This window comes from Plecotus auritus (genome assembly GCF_963455305.1).
Source record: "Plecotus auritus genome assembly, chromosome: 12".
Lineage (NCBI taxonomy): Eukaryota > Metazoa > Chordata > Mammalia > Chiroptera > Vespertilionidae > Plecotus > Plecotus auritus.
This window is the reverse complement of record NC_137778.1, coordinates 25,920,314-25,936,498: the sequence shown is the minus strand read 5'-3', so window position 1 is coordinate 25,936,498 and position 16,185 is coordinate 25,920,314.

Below are 16,185 nucleotides of genomic sequence, written 5' to 3'. Positions count from 1 at the left end.
TGTGTGCATGGCAGGGCCACTCTTCAAGGTAGGGGACACGAGAGGGTTTGGCACATGTTTGTTTAGGGCCAGAAGATAATAAATTCAGTTTTGGACCCATCAAAATTGAGATACATTTTGAAATATCAAAAGGACTTATGAGTGCTGAAGAGTTGATCTAGATATCAAGAAAAAGTGCAAAGTTGAGGGAAATAGCCGAAGATAAAATTGTCTATTCAATTTTTCCAAAATGGCCCACCAAGGGAAAGCTGTACTCTTGGTGTCTTTAGATGGACTACATGTCCCGTTCCTTGTGATGTCACTCTTATAGCAATGCCACATCCTGCACATCAATGGTGGGAGGACACAAGAAAAGGGCAAAGCTCAGCTGGGTTCTAAAGTCAGTGGGAGGACTTGGGCAGAGCACTTGTGACTGCTGGGAAGTAGCCTGAATCCACCCACTCATTTCACAATACACCCCTCCCCCCAAGTCAAAGCTTATGCACCTGGACACCAAAGCTTCCTGCCCGTAGCAATAACAGCAACACTCAGAACTAACGCTTAGGGCTAGATCTTTCTAAGCCTTAGTAAAATGGAGATAATAACAGTCCCTGCTTCACAGATTTTTGTGAGGAGAGATAATGCATACTGAGCACTAAAGCACAGTACTTGATACATAGTAAGTACTCCATAAACTTGGGTGGTTGTGGCAGTGATAGCGAGTGGTCAAACTCCTAAATCATTAAATCATCTCATTGTCATGTTGTTGTTTTTCATGCCAAGTATCCTTAATTGTATTCTGAGCATTTAAAAATTGATAATCCATATATGGCAATTCCCTGTTCATCAATACAGCTGGTAAGACATTCAATATCTAACTATTCCATGTATACAGCCTCTAAAAACTAAACAGATCTTTATTTCAATTTTCCCAATTAGTATTTTTTATTTCTTTGTTTTATAAAAAACTTTTAAAGGATTTAACTAATTTTGATCATTTTAGCACATTAATAAAACAGATGAATTTTAAATTTATTTTTTTTATTTAGTTTGGTCCATCTTGAAACAAATTTTCAACATTAGAGAGACATTTAAAAGTTTTAATGAATACACTGAAATTTAATAGGAGATAGAGGTTAAGAGAAAGTTTTGTCTTATATATACACAAAACTTTCAGCCATAGGGTTTTACTCACTTCAGTAGCTCCAGTTCCTTAACACAAATCTCAATAATTATTTTTTGCAGGATGGAAGGGAAAGATGTAGAATGAGAGCAGAGCTTTTACTAGTAAGATCAAATGTCTGTTAAGAGACTAAATTCATTAGGGATTCCACCAGAAAGAATTAATTATTCCATAACATAACTAGGGAGGCCAAAGCTATGCATAAATGACCTAACAAGAGTTTTCAGTGTGTGATCCCTACGCCAGCATCATGCACATCACCAGGGAACTTTTTAGGAATGCAAATTATGATGCTCCACGTAAGACTCACTGAGTCAGAAACTCTGGGGTTGGGGGCCAAGCTATCTGTTTTCACAAACTCTCCTGGTGATCCCCAGACACACTCAGGTTTGGAAGCCCTTGAGGAGGAAGGCACAAAGTGGGTCCATAGACTTTTTAGAGCCGCTGGGTGTTTCAAATGGCAAATACTAGGTCTTGGTCAAAATACAAGCAGCTTTGCTCCCAGAATTCTGCATTCACCAGGCACACGTCACACCATTTAAGTTAAGTGCAGATTCCATATAGGCATCTGAGTCTCCACTTCCCGTTATTTGCCCAACAAAGAGATTGGAAGAGGAATTGTGTTATAGAATGAAGTGGAAAGATAGATTTAATCTGTGCACTCACTGAGGGAAGACAGAAATGTTTATTATTGGCACTCCGTTTTCTGTGAGAGCACCTGACAAGCAAAAGGAATTCAATACCTGTTTGTCAAATGAACAGAGATGTTACACATGTGGGAAGGGCTGAGCCAGGTGGTCCCCCAAGATGGTCTAAGTGGGAAGTTGGTAAAAAAGACCTAGGCTTGAGTCCCAGTTCCAGGCCTTACAGGCGTGTGACCTTGCACTAATCACTTAATCTAAGCTTTATTTTTCTTATATGTACAATGGAGATGATAACCAACTCTATCCCATACACTTATTCTGAGGCTTATGTAAAGGATATGTAAAGGATACAGCAAAGTGCCTGAGACATAGGGAATTGTCAATTGATATTAGCTCTTATGGTTATTTTTTTTATCATTTTTGTTGTTATTACAGTTGTATTACTTTGAAGAAGTCAACGCTTAGGAGTAAGGCCCTATCCTGTTCAATTGACATTATAAGGACTGAAGCCTACCCCATATGGCAACCTGTTTTTCCTGAAAAGCATCGTAGGAACCTGTCCTTTACTGAAGTCCTTTCTAGAAGGCAGAGAATAAGGTAAGTGCCCTCTTATTGTGTGGCTCTTGAATTTTCAGGCAGGTTTCAGTTGACTAACAAGATCAAATATTTTGTTTATAGAGTTATCTCTGCCAAAGTACAGACTCGTCCACTTTTTGTGATATTGCCAGTCCTGGACTCTTATGACAGAAAAATAAACTGGGGAGTAAGGGAAGGATAGGGGAGGAGAAGAAAGAGATAAAACTTTTCCTGAAATTCTATTTTAAAAGATGAAAAGTCCAATTGTTAATAATTACATTGGTGGGATGCTGGCCTAAGATCCTAACAGTGTAATTATGGATCTCTTGATATATTTCATACAAATCTAATCAGATATTTGAAGCTCTGATTGTGTAGTGTGTTTTTTAAATACTAATGCCTAAGTCCCACCTCCAGAGATTCAGATTAGTTGGGCTGAGGAGCATTTTGGGAAAGATGGTAAGACTAGTTTTTCTCTTTTTCAAGCAACCCATGTGGTCATGTCTGACTGAAGTTGCTAATCAAGATCCGTTAGGGAGGAGGGTGGGAGAGAGCACTGGGGTATAAGGGGATATGTGTAATACTTTCATCAAGAAAGATTTAAAAGAAAAGAAAAGATCCCTTGGACCTGAACACTCATGTCCATACCAGAATGCTTGCAACAAGGCTCAGAAAGAATGGCTGTACCCGAAAGCATGTCTTCATACGCTTTTTAGCTCATGTGCTTTATTTATGCTTTCTTTTCAGTTTATTGATTACGTTAATGCTCCTCAAAGTTGTGAATTATCTTCTAAGAAATTATCTAATTATGTAAGAAAGCAAAAGTCAGTTTATAATATAAAACCTAATTTATGAGAATGTCCTTGCTAACCTCTAGGGGGAGCTCAAGGCTCCTTCTTCCCACCTCTCTTCTTTCCAGTGCCCAAGAAGCTTTGTTTAGGTTTAAGTATCCCTGTATTTACTTGTGTGTTGTTTCAAGGGAGGCAAGGAGGGAGGGAGGGAGGAAGGGAGGAAAAGAGGGATAAGAATTTGGGACTAGAGCAGCCGTGGGCAAACTACAGCCCGCGGGCCAGATCCAGCTGTTCTATCCGGTTCTCTTGCTCTCCCCTCCGCTCCTTTACTTTGAATTTATATTAGTTCACACAAACACTCCATCCATGCTTTTGTTCCGGCCCTCCGGTCCAGTTTAAGAACCCATTGTGGCCCTCGAGTCAAAAAGTTTGCCCACCCCTGGACTAGAGGATAGTTCTAGAAAAGATAAAGGATTAAATCAAAAATACCAAGGCTGAACTTCTTAGTATAAATAGTAGAAAGATAGCAGGGCCTGACTTTGCCTCAGTTGTCCATCAATATATCTACGAAGACTAAAGAAGCATACAAGCAGAAAAATACTAGCAAAATAGACTGACTTCTGACATCAATTCCATGTAATTGGGCTAAATTTCATAAGTGAAGAGCACAGTCCTTCACAAAACTGCCCTCGTTTCAGACACCAACTCAAAATGCAGAGGTCCCTAAGCTGCCCTCACTTCTAATCACTGTCTACAAATTTGGGGATTCCCACTATTCCCTCGGGTTTAATAATTCACCAGAACAACTCACAGAACTCAGAAAACAATTGTTTTTATGATTAAAGAATTATTATAGCAAAAGGATACAAATTGGAACCAACCAAAGGAAGACATGCATAGGGTGAGGTCTGAAAGGGTTCCAAACTCTAAAATTTCTTATATCTTCTCCCCATGAAGTCACTGTGCATTGCCCTCCTCCCACATCACAAGTGACAATATGGAGAACACGGCCCACTTGGAAAATAGACCCAAGTTCTGGTGTCCAGAGTTTGGTTGGAATTTCATTATATAGGCACTAGAGGCCCGTTGCACAAAAATTCATGTACTGGGGGCAGGGGGGTCCCTCAGCCCAGCCTGCCCCCTCTCACAGTCCGGGAGCCCTCAGGGGATGTCCTACTGTGGGAGGCAACCAGCCAATCATGGGAAGGCACCGCCCCCATCATCCCCTCCTGCTGCTGCCTCTGGCTTCCCTCTGCAGGAGGCAACCAGGACGATCAGTGGAAGGCAACAGCCCCATCATGCCACTGCTGCTGCCACTGCCAGCCACCATGGCTGCCTGAGCCTCGGCCCAGTCTGGCCCTTGCAGCAGCAGCAGTCGCTGCGGCTTTGTCCAGAAGGATGTCCAGTCTAATTAGCATATTACTCTTTTATGAGTATAAATTACTACTGGAATTATGGGTTGAATTCACCCAGCCCCACTTCCTCTGGTTAATATCACTGTGACTCGAAGTCCCAACCCTCTAATCACATGGTTGGTCCATTAAGCATGGCCAGCCTTCCATCCTTAGTCATCTCATCAGCTAAACTATCTAAGGGCCCACCATGAGCCTATTGAACTATCAGGGCTAGCCAAGTATAACAAAAAACTCACCTGTTACTCAGGAAATTTCAAAAACTTAGAGCAGGAGTGGGGAACATCTGGCCCAAGGGCTGTACAAGGCCCGTAAAATCACTTGGTCTGGCCTTGCCAAGGCATTAGAGGTGAGTTAATTAAATGTTTGACCAAATACAGCAGGTTAATTTTTACCTTGATAGTTCTGTATGGCCCGTGAATGATGTTACAAATATCAAGATGGCCCTTGGCAGAAATAAAGGTTCCCCACCCCTGGTTTAGAGGCTACTTCCTAGGAACCAGGGACAAAAACCAGCCAAATTCTTTATCATACAGGTCACCCCCTGGCCTTTGGCCGTGGTTCTTTTTATATGCCTAATATTTGGAGTAGACAGTATGAGGTAGATTTAGGAAGCTTTTGACTCAATGTCATAAGATATCCAACCACCAATATCAGTATTATAAGCTTACCTACAATGCACGTGTTACACCATAATATGGTAGATTTAACCTGATATGGTAGATATAACTTGAAAAGTAAGAGTGAAAAGATACTGGCACATTGCTGGAGTCCCGCTCAGTAATTAGCAACCTGGCCAGTTATCATCTTATCCTTTGACCAAATGTCTCTCCAGGCAGGGCCACTCAGGTTTCCAGGCTTCCATTCAGTGACACAGTACTGCTATGCATGCCAAACTTTTTGGCTTGGATGGTCAGATAACAGTTCATGATGGGCAGCTAAGGCCACATGGTAACTTAATGGTCCATGGTTAAATATTCGCTCTCTACTAAGGCCCAGTGGCAGGCCAAGAGTTATTTCTCAAAAGGAGAGTAGTTATTCACAGAGAATGGCAGAACTTTGTTCCAAAACCCTAAAGGCCTAGTTTAAAAGAGAATCAGAGTGGGCAGTTGAAACACTGGAGATATAGGCATGAGGCTTACACACCTTCACGAGTGTATGTGTATACACTCAGTATGAGGGGGCGCCAAGAGAGGGTTCCCACCAAATAGACGTCTTTGCTTTTGTGGTATATTTGGGGAAAGAGGAGGTGGGGGAGCATGCTCCTATGACATGGCTATATTTTATCTTTCTCCCCCACATTATCTCAACTTTCCTTTTAGTTACTGGTAAAAGGGAACTGCCAGAGGCTCTAAACAGGATTCCTATCTGCACTGACACTTCAAGCACGGTTGGGTCTGCTTGGTCATATGGTTAAGTGGCGGACAGTGTAGGCTGGATCTGTTGCAGAACCTTCTCTTGCTCTAGGTTACCCTCAAAAGTAGAAGCCTTTTGGGTCATCAGTAAATGAAATCGAGTAGCACTCCCTAAATGAGAAATGTATTGCCTTCAAAACCCACTGGGCATTGCATTTTTTGGGCTGTAGGAGGGGCCAGATGCAATATTTATGTCAACTTAAAGAGATGTCTTGACAGGCCCCACTTACTGGGCCCCTAGTATATTCACTGAGGTCAAAGGTCCATGAACTTTTATCAGATTTATTTCCCATCCACTGACACCCATATGTCTTACCAATAAGTGTGGAGCAGCTTTTACTTCTTGTTCACTTGGTCCAATCAGCATAATGTCATCAATGTAATGGACCATGTAAACCACTGTTGAAGGGAAAGGCAACCTGCATACCTATTGTTGGGTCTGAACCCCTCTACCAGGGACTGGATCTCCTCGACAGAGAAGACATGATAAGTTGTGGGTATGTAAGAGAGTCTTTATTGTAGCCCAAGTAGCCATTGCTATGACAGTAGCCATTGCTGGACAAAGTAGTTCTTCAAAGTAAAGTGCCAAACAGTAGTCTTATATACATCTTTCCTACAGAGTAGTAGTAGCCTCCAACATAGGAGCTATATAGGAGCCATCCCTAGAGCTACAGCCTCACTAAGCAGCTGCCTCTGAGCTGGCTTCCTGCTGGTTAGTAATATACTTTAATACTAACTTAGACAAAAGAGGCTTCTTGCCAAATAGTGACCTCAGTCTTTTGGGTTATAGAAGGGTACGCTTGCACAGTGTACATCCAGTAAGGTGCTGTGTCCTTGCTTCTTGCACCTGTGTATAGCAAAGTAACCTTAAACACCCCTGATTAGGTTTCCCATGTTCAGAGTGGCCTAGAATATCTGGTGCACTCTAAACAGGGTCCCCACACCTGGGAACGGCTGGAGAGTTGATATACTTCTGACACCAGTTGCCCCATTACCCTCCCAGCCCATCATGAGTGACAATACACAGAATATCGCCAACCAGGGAAGCTAAGCTGAGCTTTTTATTAGGGTTTCATGGTTGGTTAAATCTGCCCTTGTAAGTGGGTGGGAGGAATCCCCAGCTCCAACCTTCCCTCCATGGACATCAGGATGATATCACTGTGACTCCTAGATCATATGGTTGGTCTTCCTGATTTGGCAGCCTCCCATCCTGAGTCATTTCCTTTACATGAGAGCCCACCATGAATAACAAAGACACCCTCATTACTTGAGAAACTCTAAGCATTTAGAGGCTACTTCCAGGATCCAAGAACAAAAGCCAGCCAAATTCTTTATTCCAAGGGTTTGGAGGCCATCTCCTAGGAGCTGGAGACAAAGGCCAGCCAAATTATTTATGATATCAACATATCTTAGTGAAAGAGGTTTCTCCCAAACATGAGATTATACACTCCTTATTCCACTCAGGAGAACTCCACGGCAGAGCAAACCCGAATCTGGATTGGCACCCTGACCTGGCTCCTTGGTGTTAAATATTCTTTCATGATATGAGTCTTTAGCATATCCATAGTATTCCAACACAGGATTGTACCATAATCTATGTAGCCATTCCCCTGCTGATGGGCATTTCAATTGTTTTTAGCTTTCTTCTACTGTATTATTATTTTTTTATCTTTTTTTAATTTTAATATTTATTTTTAATTTAAATTCTTTATTGTTTAAAGTATTACATATGTCTCCTATTTCCCCCATTGACCTCCCCCGGCCGCTCCTACCCCCCAGCACATGCCCTCACTCCACTACTGTCTGTGTCCATTGGTTATGCTCATATGCATGCATACAAGTCCTTTGGTCGATCTCTTACCCCTCAACCCCCACCTTCCCTCATATGTTGGACAGTCTGTTTGATACTTCTATGTCTCTCATTCTATTTTTGTCCATCAGTTTATGTTGGTCATTATATTCCACAAATGAGTGAGATCATGTGATATTTATCTTTCTCTGACTGGCTTATTTTGCTTAGCATAATGCTCTCCAGTTCCATTCATGCTGTTGCAAATGGTAAGAATTCCTTCTTTTTTACAGCAGCATAGTATTCCATTGTGTAGATGTACCATAGTTTTCTAATCCACTCATCTGCTGATGGGCATTTGGGCTGTTTCCAAATCTTAGCTACGGTGAATTGTGCTGCTATGAACATAGGGGTGCATATATCCTTTCAGATTGGTGTTTCTGGTTTCTTGGGGTATATTCCTAGAAGTAGGATTACTGAGTCAAATGGAAGTTCCATTTTTAATTTTTTGAGGAAACTCTATACTGTTTTCCACAGTGGCTGCCCCAGTCTGCATTCCTACCAGCAGTGCAAGAGGGTTCCTTTTTCTCCCCATCCTCTCTAGCACTTGTCGTTTGTTGATTTGTTGATGATAGCCATTCTGACAGGCGTGAGATGGTATTTCATTGTTGTTTTGATTTGCATCTTTCAGATGACTAGTGACTTTGAGCATGTTTTCATATGTCTCTTGACCTTCTATATGTCCTCTTTCAAAAAGTGTCTATTTAGGTCCTTTGCCCATTTTTGATTGGATTGTTTATCTTCCTTTTATTAAGTTTTATGAGTTCCCTACAAATTTTGAAGATTAAACCCTTTCGGAGATAACATTAGCAAATATGTTCTCCCATGTAGTGGGCTTTCTTGTTGTTTTGTTAATGGTTTCTTTTGCTATGCAGACTATTTTTATTTTGATATAGTTCCATTTGTTTATTTTCTCCTTAGTTTCCATTGTCCTAGGAGCTGTATTGGCAAAGATATTGCTACAACATATGTCTGCTATTTTGCTGCGTATCGTTTCTTCTAAGATTTTTATGGTTTTCCATCTTATGTTTAAGTCCTTTATCCATTTTGAATTTATTTTTGTGTATGGTGTAAGTAGGTGGTCTATTTGGCAATGTAGCAAGATATAAAATTAACACCCAGGAATCTATGGCTTTTTTATACACCAATAATGAACTCACAGAAAGAGAAACTTAAAAAAAATCCCATTTACCATTGCAACAAAAAAATTAAGGTACCTAGGAATAAACTTAACCAAGGAGGTAAAGGACCTGTACTCAGACAATTACAGGGCACTGAAAAAAGAGGTAGAGGAAGACATAAAAAATAGAAGAATGCACTGTGATCATGGATTGCTAGAATCAACATCATTAAAATATTCATACTACCCAAAGGAATCTATAGATTCAATGCACTCCCCATTAAAATACCAACGGCATATTTCAAAAGCCTAGAACAAACTCTCCAAAAATTCATCTGGAATAAATAAATTAAAAAAAAGACCCCGAATAGCTACAGCATTCTTGAGAATGAAGAACAGAGTAGGAGGGATCACAATACCAGATATCAAGCTGTATTACAAAGCCACTGTTCTCAAAACTGCCTGGTACTGGCACAAGAACAGACATATAGATCAATGGAACAGAACAGAGAACCCAGAAATCTACCCAAACCACTATGCTCAATTAATATTTGACAAAGGAGGCAAGAGCATACAATGGAGTCAAGACAGTCTCCTCAATAAATGGTGTTGGGAAAATTGGACAGATACATGCAAAAAAAATGAAACTAGACCACCAGCTTTCTTCTACTTTAAATTTTGATGCTTACGGATACATATTATTGAGCTGCATTGTATCAGGCTGCTCAGAAGGCTCTGAGATGCAATGATGAGCAAGGAGTTCCTGCCCTTAGACATTAGAGACCATTGCGCAAAACAAACTAATATCAAATCGCAATAAAATGCAATCGAGAGAATTATCTTTCTTATGGAAGCATATGTCAGGAGCAGTCTTGGGCAGTAATTACCATGTATTTTTTGCTTACATACCCCCAAAAGAAGTTTTAAAATTTATGTTCTCTCCTCACACATATTTGTTGCTATCTAAAAATTTTGTCATGTTGGAAATTATATAATCCCTATGTTATAAATGTTAACATTTTTTAATAACACCTAACTATTTTATGTTTATGCAATGGGTAGAATAGAGACTTGCTACTCACCATCATCCATTGCTTAAAATACATAAATTTTATCCAATATTTTTATATTTAAAATTTTTTAATTATTAACCTTTTAATTACTTCCATTCAATAAAATACAGATACTGGTTGAAATTTATTTTTTACTTTATTTCTAGTAACTATGAGGTTGCAATTGTTAAAAAATTTCCTCTGGATTAAATTATAATTAAGATTAGTAGTAGTATACAATTGATCAAGTAATATGTAGAAACAAGATTTTATTGGAAAATGTATGTTTTAGTGGGGTGAATGAAGCTTTAAAAAAACATAGCTGTAGCCTTGGCCAGTGTGGCTCAGTTCGTTAGATCATCAGCGTTTGCACCAAAAGGTTGTGGATTCGATTCAGGGCACATACCCAGGTTGTGGGCTCAGTCCCCAGGTGGGATGTGTATGGGAAGCAACTGATCGATATTTCTCTCTCATATCAATTTCTCTCTCTCTCTCTCTCTCTTTCTCCCTTCTTCTCTCTAAAATCAATGAAAAGCATATCTCCTGGTGAAGATTATTTTTAAAAATAACAATAATAATAAATTTAAAAACATAGCTTGTTTATCCTTGGACAAATACTTTATGCTAAAATGAGACAAGATCCAGCATCATCTTTATTTCTATTTTAGTTTGTATACATTAAACAGAGAAATCTTATTTGTGTATGTATGTGTGTATATATATATATATATATATATATATATATATATATATATATGGGAATTGGAGGACAATGACTGTAGCAATTTATTCAATTCTTTGGACTTTTTCTGAGTTACATCTAAAATCAGATAATAAGCTATCATCAGAAATTATATTTAATATGCATCATCTGACAACTCTCTTTGATCTTATTGTAATTTTGTTGAAAGCAAAGAATTGGAAACCACCTAACTCACTAAAGAATGTGTTGCCCAGCAATTACAGTTACTCACTTTCTCAATTTCTGGGAAGTAAACAACAAAAAAAAAAGGCTTTTACCAATGCTTAACAAATGATTATTAGTAGTAGCTGTTACTCTTTCCTTTCGTTTGAAACTGGAGCTGGGATGGCCCTTCCAAACTGTTCCAATGGAGGCCAGTGGTGATGCCTTTAGATGCCGGCCTTGGACCTCCCAGAGAACTGTGAGGCGTCACCACCCTGGGAACAAGGCTGTGAGCAGCCACCATTCCCCAGAGCCAGGGAAGTCAATACACTGGTCCTGAAGGGAGAATCCAGGCCGCCCAGCAACCACCATGTGATGGCTGATTGTAGGGATGAATTCAACTGGCCACAGGTTGCCCAGATGGAACATTCTTTCTGGTTGTACCTATGAGATGTCAGATAAGATTAGCATTTGAATCCAGGGACTTTGCAAAGCCTATTGCTCCCCGGACCCCACAGGTGGATGGGCATAATCTAGTGCCTGGGGAGCTGGAATCCAATGAAAGGCCCTCTCTCCCTTCCTCACTGTTTGAACAAGGGCATCTCATCTCATCTTCTGTCGGAAGACGGGGATTTACACCGGACCGCAGGCCTTCAGACTTTCCTACGAACACCAGCTGTCCTGGGTCTCCAGCTTGCAGGTGGCAGGCCATGGGACCTCTCGGCCTCCAGAATTTCATGAGCCAGTTCCTCACGATAAATCTCCTTTTATTCACATTATATCGGTTCTGTTTCTCTGGAGAACACTATAAAAATGTGTGTGTCACACTTAAATATAAACATTTCATGTTATATAAAAATTTAAGTTAATTCTACATATAAATATACTTTCTACCAAACCTTAAAGCTGCAGGTTTAACAGCGGTTATTTATGCAAAACCTCTGCCATATAAACTAATGCCCAAAGCAGGTCTTCATTGCCAAACCCACCGGTCAAAACTGACCTCCTTTCTGACATTATTTTTAATTTTAAAAAACATATTAATACTCACCCCTATAACACCCAGCTCCCTGATGAGTGAGTGTTTGTTGGGTATAAACCCAACAAAGTAAAAAAAAGTATTTTACTTACTAGACATATAATTCTGAGAAAGAGAAAGGAGGTACTGAAACTTGCTCTAGGTTTTGCTGAATGAAGTAAGGTTGACCTCCCTAGTTCTTTCTAAAATTCTGCTATTCACACATGACCCTCCCTCAGGGTCCCTCAGGACTGTATTCATTGACATTAGCTGGGGGAGGAAAGAGGAACAAGTTATTAAGTGAAAATTGTCTTTATTCTACTGTCACACTCTACCATGAATTTAAATTTCTTAACATCACAATACAAGGAAAAATACCTCATTTCTATGATATGCTTTGCCCTTAATGGAAATATATGTAAAGAGAAGTATAAATAAGTAAATAAACAAACAAACCTTATGGTGCCTTAGCCAAAAGAGACTTCTCGGATACTGATATTTTAAATGATCCCTTCGTTTAGAACTCCCAAAAGTTTTACACACACACACACACACACACACACACACACACACAGACACACACACACACCAGGGTAATGTAGGGTAGTGAAATTCAGCATGGCTGAGAGGTGGGACTTTTTTTTTTTTTTTTTTAAAGAGAAAGAGGCCAGTTGTAAAAAGAGCCTGAGAAAGGAGTCTATACAGAATATTCCTGTACCAGGTGGTGGAATCTCAGGTTAATTTTAAGAAAGAATATACTTGGAAGTTGAGGGTCCTTAAAACTACCTATTACCATATACCTCCATTAGGCTTTACTTATCCTCGTGCCCAGTTTCTATACTGCTGGTCCATCAAGAAGGAAATTAGCAGAGACTTATAGAATCAATAGGAACTAACCCGTTAAAGGGACATGGGGAAAGTCCTGGCAGGCTACCTCTTAGGGTCAGAAAAAGCAGATGAGGTGTCTGTGCGAACTATGCTGTATCAGAGGCTATATAAGTGGACAGGAACGTTTAGATAGAAGTTACTTTTTTAGTCCCATCAGTCATCATTCCCACACACAAGCATTTGCTCATATTTCCTGCTTCCTACCTGAATGACTGCCCATTCTGTCTCTCCAAATCCTTTCCACTCCCCAAGCGACAATTCATATCTAACCACATAACTTCCTTCTTCATCTAATGGTTCTGGAACCAGTTCCACTGTGTGTGGGTGAAGTGTTTCCCCACACCAGGACTAAGCAATTCTTGAACACCAGCTGGGTGTCCTACAATTCAACTCCGTTCTGACACCATCTACCGGGAGATAGCTTCAGATTCCACAAGTTAAGGACTCAGTCCCTCAGAACTGCCCGCTCCCTCTCCCGACTTCAGGCACCAGTCAAAAGTGCTTCTGACCGATCAACTAGAGATAGGAAGTCCCAACTAACCCTGCCTTGGTTTGATTAATTTTCTAGAGCAGCTCACAAAACTCAAAAAAGTATTTTCCTTACTAGACTGTCAGTTTATTAGGAAAGGATATCACTCAGGAACAGACAGATGGAAGACATGCATGGGGCAAGGTATCTGGAAAGGGGCTCAAAGTTTCCATGCCTCTCCATACGCACCACTCCCAACTCAGAAGTTCTCCAACCCCTGTCCTTTAGGTTTACATGGATGCTTCATTACAGAGGCATGACTGATTAAATCATTGGCCATGGGCAACTGACTCAACCTCCAGTCCCTTCCCCTCCTCGGGGGTGGGGGTGGGGGGTTGGGACTGAAAGTTCTGCAGCCAAAAAGCCCATCTTTGGTGTAGGTCAAAAGTCACCTCTTTAACGTAACAAAAGACACTTTTATCACTCTCTGCCACTTAGGAAATTGCAAGGGTTTTAGGAGCTCTGTGCCAGAAACAGGGACAAAGATCAAAAATATATTTCTTATTTGAATCACAATGTTACAGTCTCCATCTTCTCAAACTCCCTGGCTGCCATTTGTGTCACAGAACTGAGCGCTGGTTCTGGCCTACAGTGCTGTCTTATAGCTTCTGTACACTCCTGGTTTCTGTAGCTGGATTCTGAGCAACTGAGACAAAGCACCATTCCATATCATTCTTCTGTATTGTGCTGTCTCACTATGTATTTGTCTGCCTCACTCCCAGTCCATGAACTCCTACTAGTAAAAGGGAAAGACTTAGCCTCTAGCATTCTTATTCTCAGCACAAGAGCTTGGCACTCAGAAAATATGTGTTGAATGAGTGAGACTTCCACCTGGCTAAGGTGAACGGTAATCAGACCCAGGTGAATAACAGCTACTATAAATGAATATTGTGTTTTACTCTCTTTTCTCTATCATAGACTTCAGGGCAGAGAGTATTTTCTCTACTTCACAGATATGAATGGGAAAACTCAAAGCAATTAATTTGCCCAAAGTCACACAGGAAGTGGAGAAGCAGAATTTTATTCCAAAGCAATGTCATGCCCCTTCGGTCACATCATACTTCCTTTAAGGACTGCTCTTTCATAAATTGTTTTTCATGTTTAGTTGGCAAAAGATTGTTCTTAGTTGGTGAGACTACCAAGGAATTGCTAGAAGAAGATGATACCAAGTCTTTACTTAATGCAGTGAGTTTTAAAGGCTCACTCTATCATGAATATCTCATACAAGAAGCTGAAGCTGACCATAAATGATTCATGAGATGACACATAAAACCAATGCCATCTTCATTCCCTACTACATTCTTAATACATTTGGATCTGTTTCTAAGTTTTGTATTTCTTTTTATTACTATGTTATATATATGACTAGTTGCTTCTAGAAAAAGCCTCTGTTTCCTAAAAGTGTAATAACTCTTCCAAACGTTACAAATTTCAGAATTCAGTCCTCCCACAGTTGAAAAAGTTCTGAATGCTGGACTCAGTCCCAGCTGGACTCCTCTTCCCACACTCTTATAAAAATAGCCACCATACAATTTTTCTGAGAAGGGAAAGGAAAAGTCAGACTTAGATTCATCCCAAAATATAAAGAATAAGCACTCAAAGCCACACTCAGAATATTTTCCTCTATGAGTTCTGCATTTTTGTTATGCTTAGCAAAGTCTTCAGCATTCCAAGATTAAGCAGATACTTTGTATCATTTTCTTCTGGCACTTCCATGACTTGAGTTTTTACATGTACATCTTTAATTCTTCTAGAATATTTTAATTATTTACGAATGGAGTGAAGTAGGGATTAAAATCTATTTTCCCCTTAATGGTTAATTAATTAGCTGTCTCAACAATCTCCATTGATTGGAATTGCCACCTTATGGCATACTATGTTCTCATACAGGCATGCCCCTTTTTTATGGTGCTTCACTTTATTGCGCTTTGTAAATGTGTTTCTATCAACATTGAGGCAACACCCTCCACTAGCAAAAAGATGCCAACTTCAGCCCTAGCTGGTTTGTCTCAGTGGATAGAGTGTTGGCCTGCAGACTGAAAGGTCCCAGGTTTGATTCCAGTCAAGGGCACAAGCCCAGGTTGCAGGAAGGGGGAGGGGGAGGGGAAGGGGGAGGGGGAGGGGGAGGGGGAGGGGGAGGGGGAGGGGGAGGGGAGAGGGGAGAGGGGAGAGGGGGAGGGGAGGGGAGAGGGGAGAGAGGGAGGGGAGGGGGAAGGGGAAGGGGAAGGGGGAAGGGGGAAGGGGGAAGGGGGAAGGGGGAAGGGGGAAGGGGGAAGGGGGAAGGGGGAAGGGAAACACATACTTCCGATGGTCTTAGGAACTGAGACACTGCTCCTCTATCCATCTCCAGGCGGGTCTGCCCACATGCAGATACGCCCACATACGAGTACCCGGCATGATGACATCATCACGCCAACCCCATCACATACACCCCATACAAATACAGCTGTATGTGACAGGGTTGGTGCCATAATGTACTTATGCGGACCAGTCACACATGTGTAGAAAGCAGCTGCTGTGTTGAAAGCAGCAGTATTAGAGGTAAAACGACACTTCATGAATTATAATTACTGGGTAAATGTAAAATCATGTACTGTAAAATCATCAACTACTGCAAAAAAAAAAATCTGTACCATGGGAACTTAATCCGTATGCTGATCGGTCTTTTTATATTCAGCTGTGGTTGATGTGAATACTGCCCCCTTGTGATAGTAACAGGTGTGTAAAAACAACAACACAGAATGGTAAATCATAGGAAACTTTAATGAACTGTATTGACTGAACTATGCCATGTATCATCCTTTGTATTATTAAAGCTATTGTTA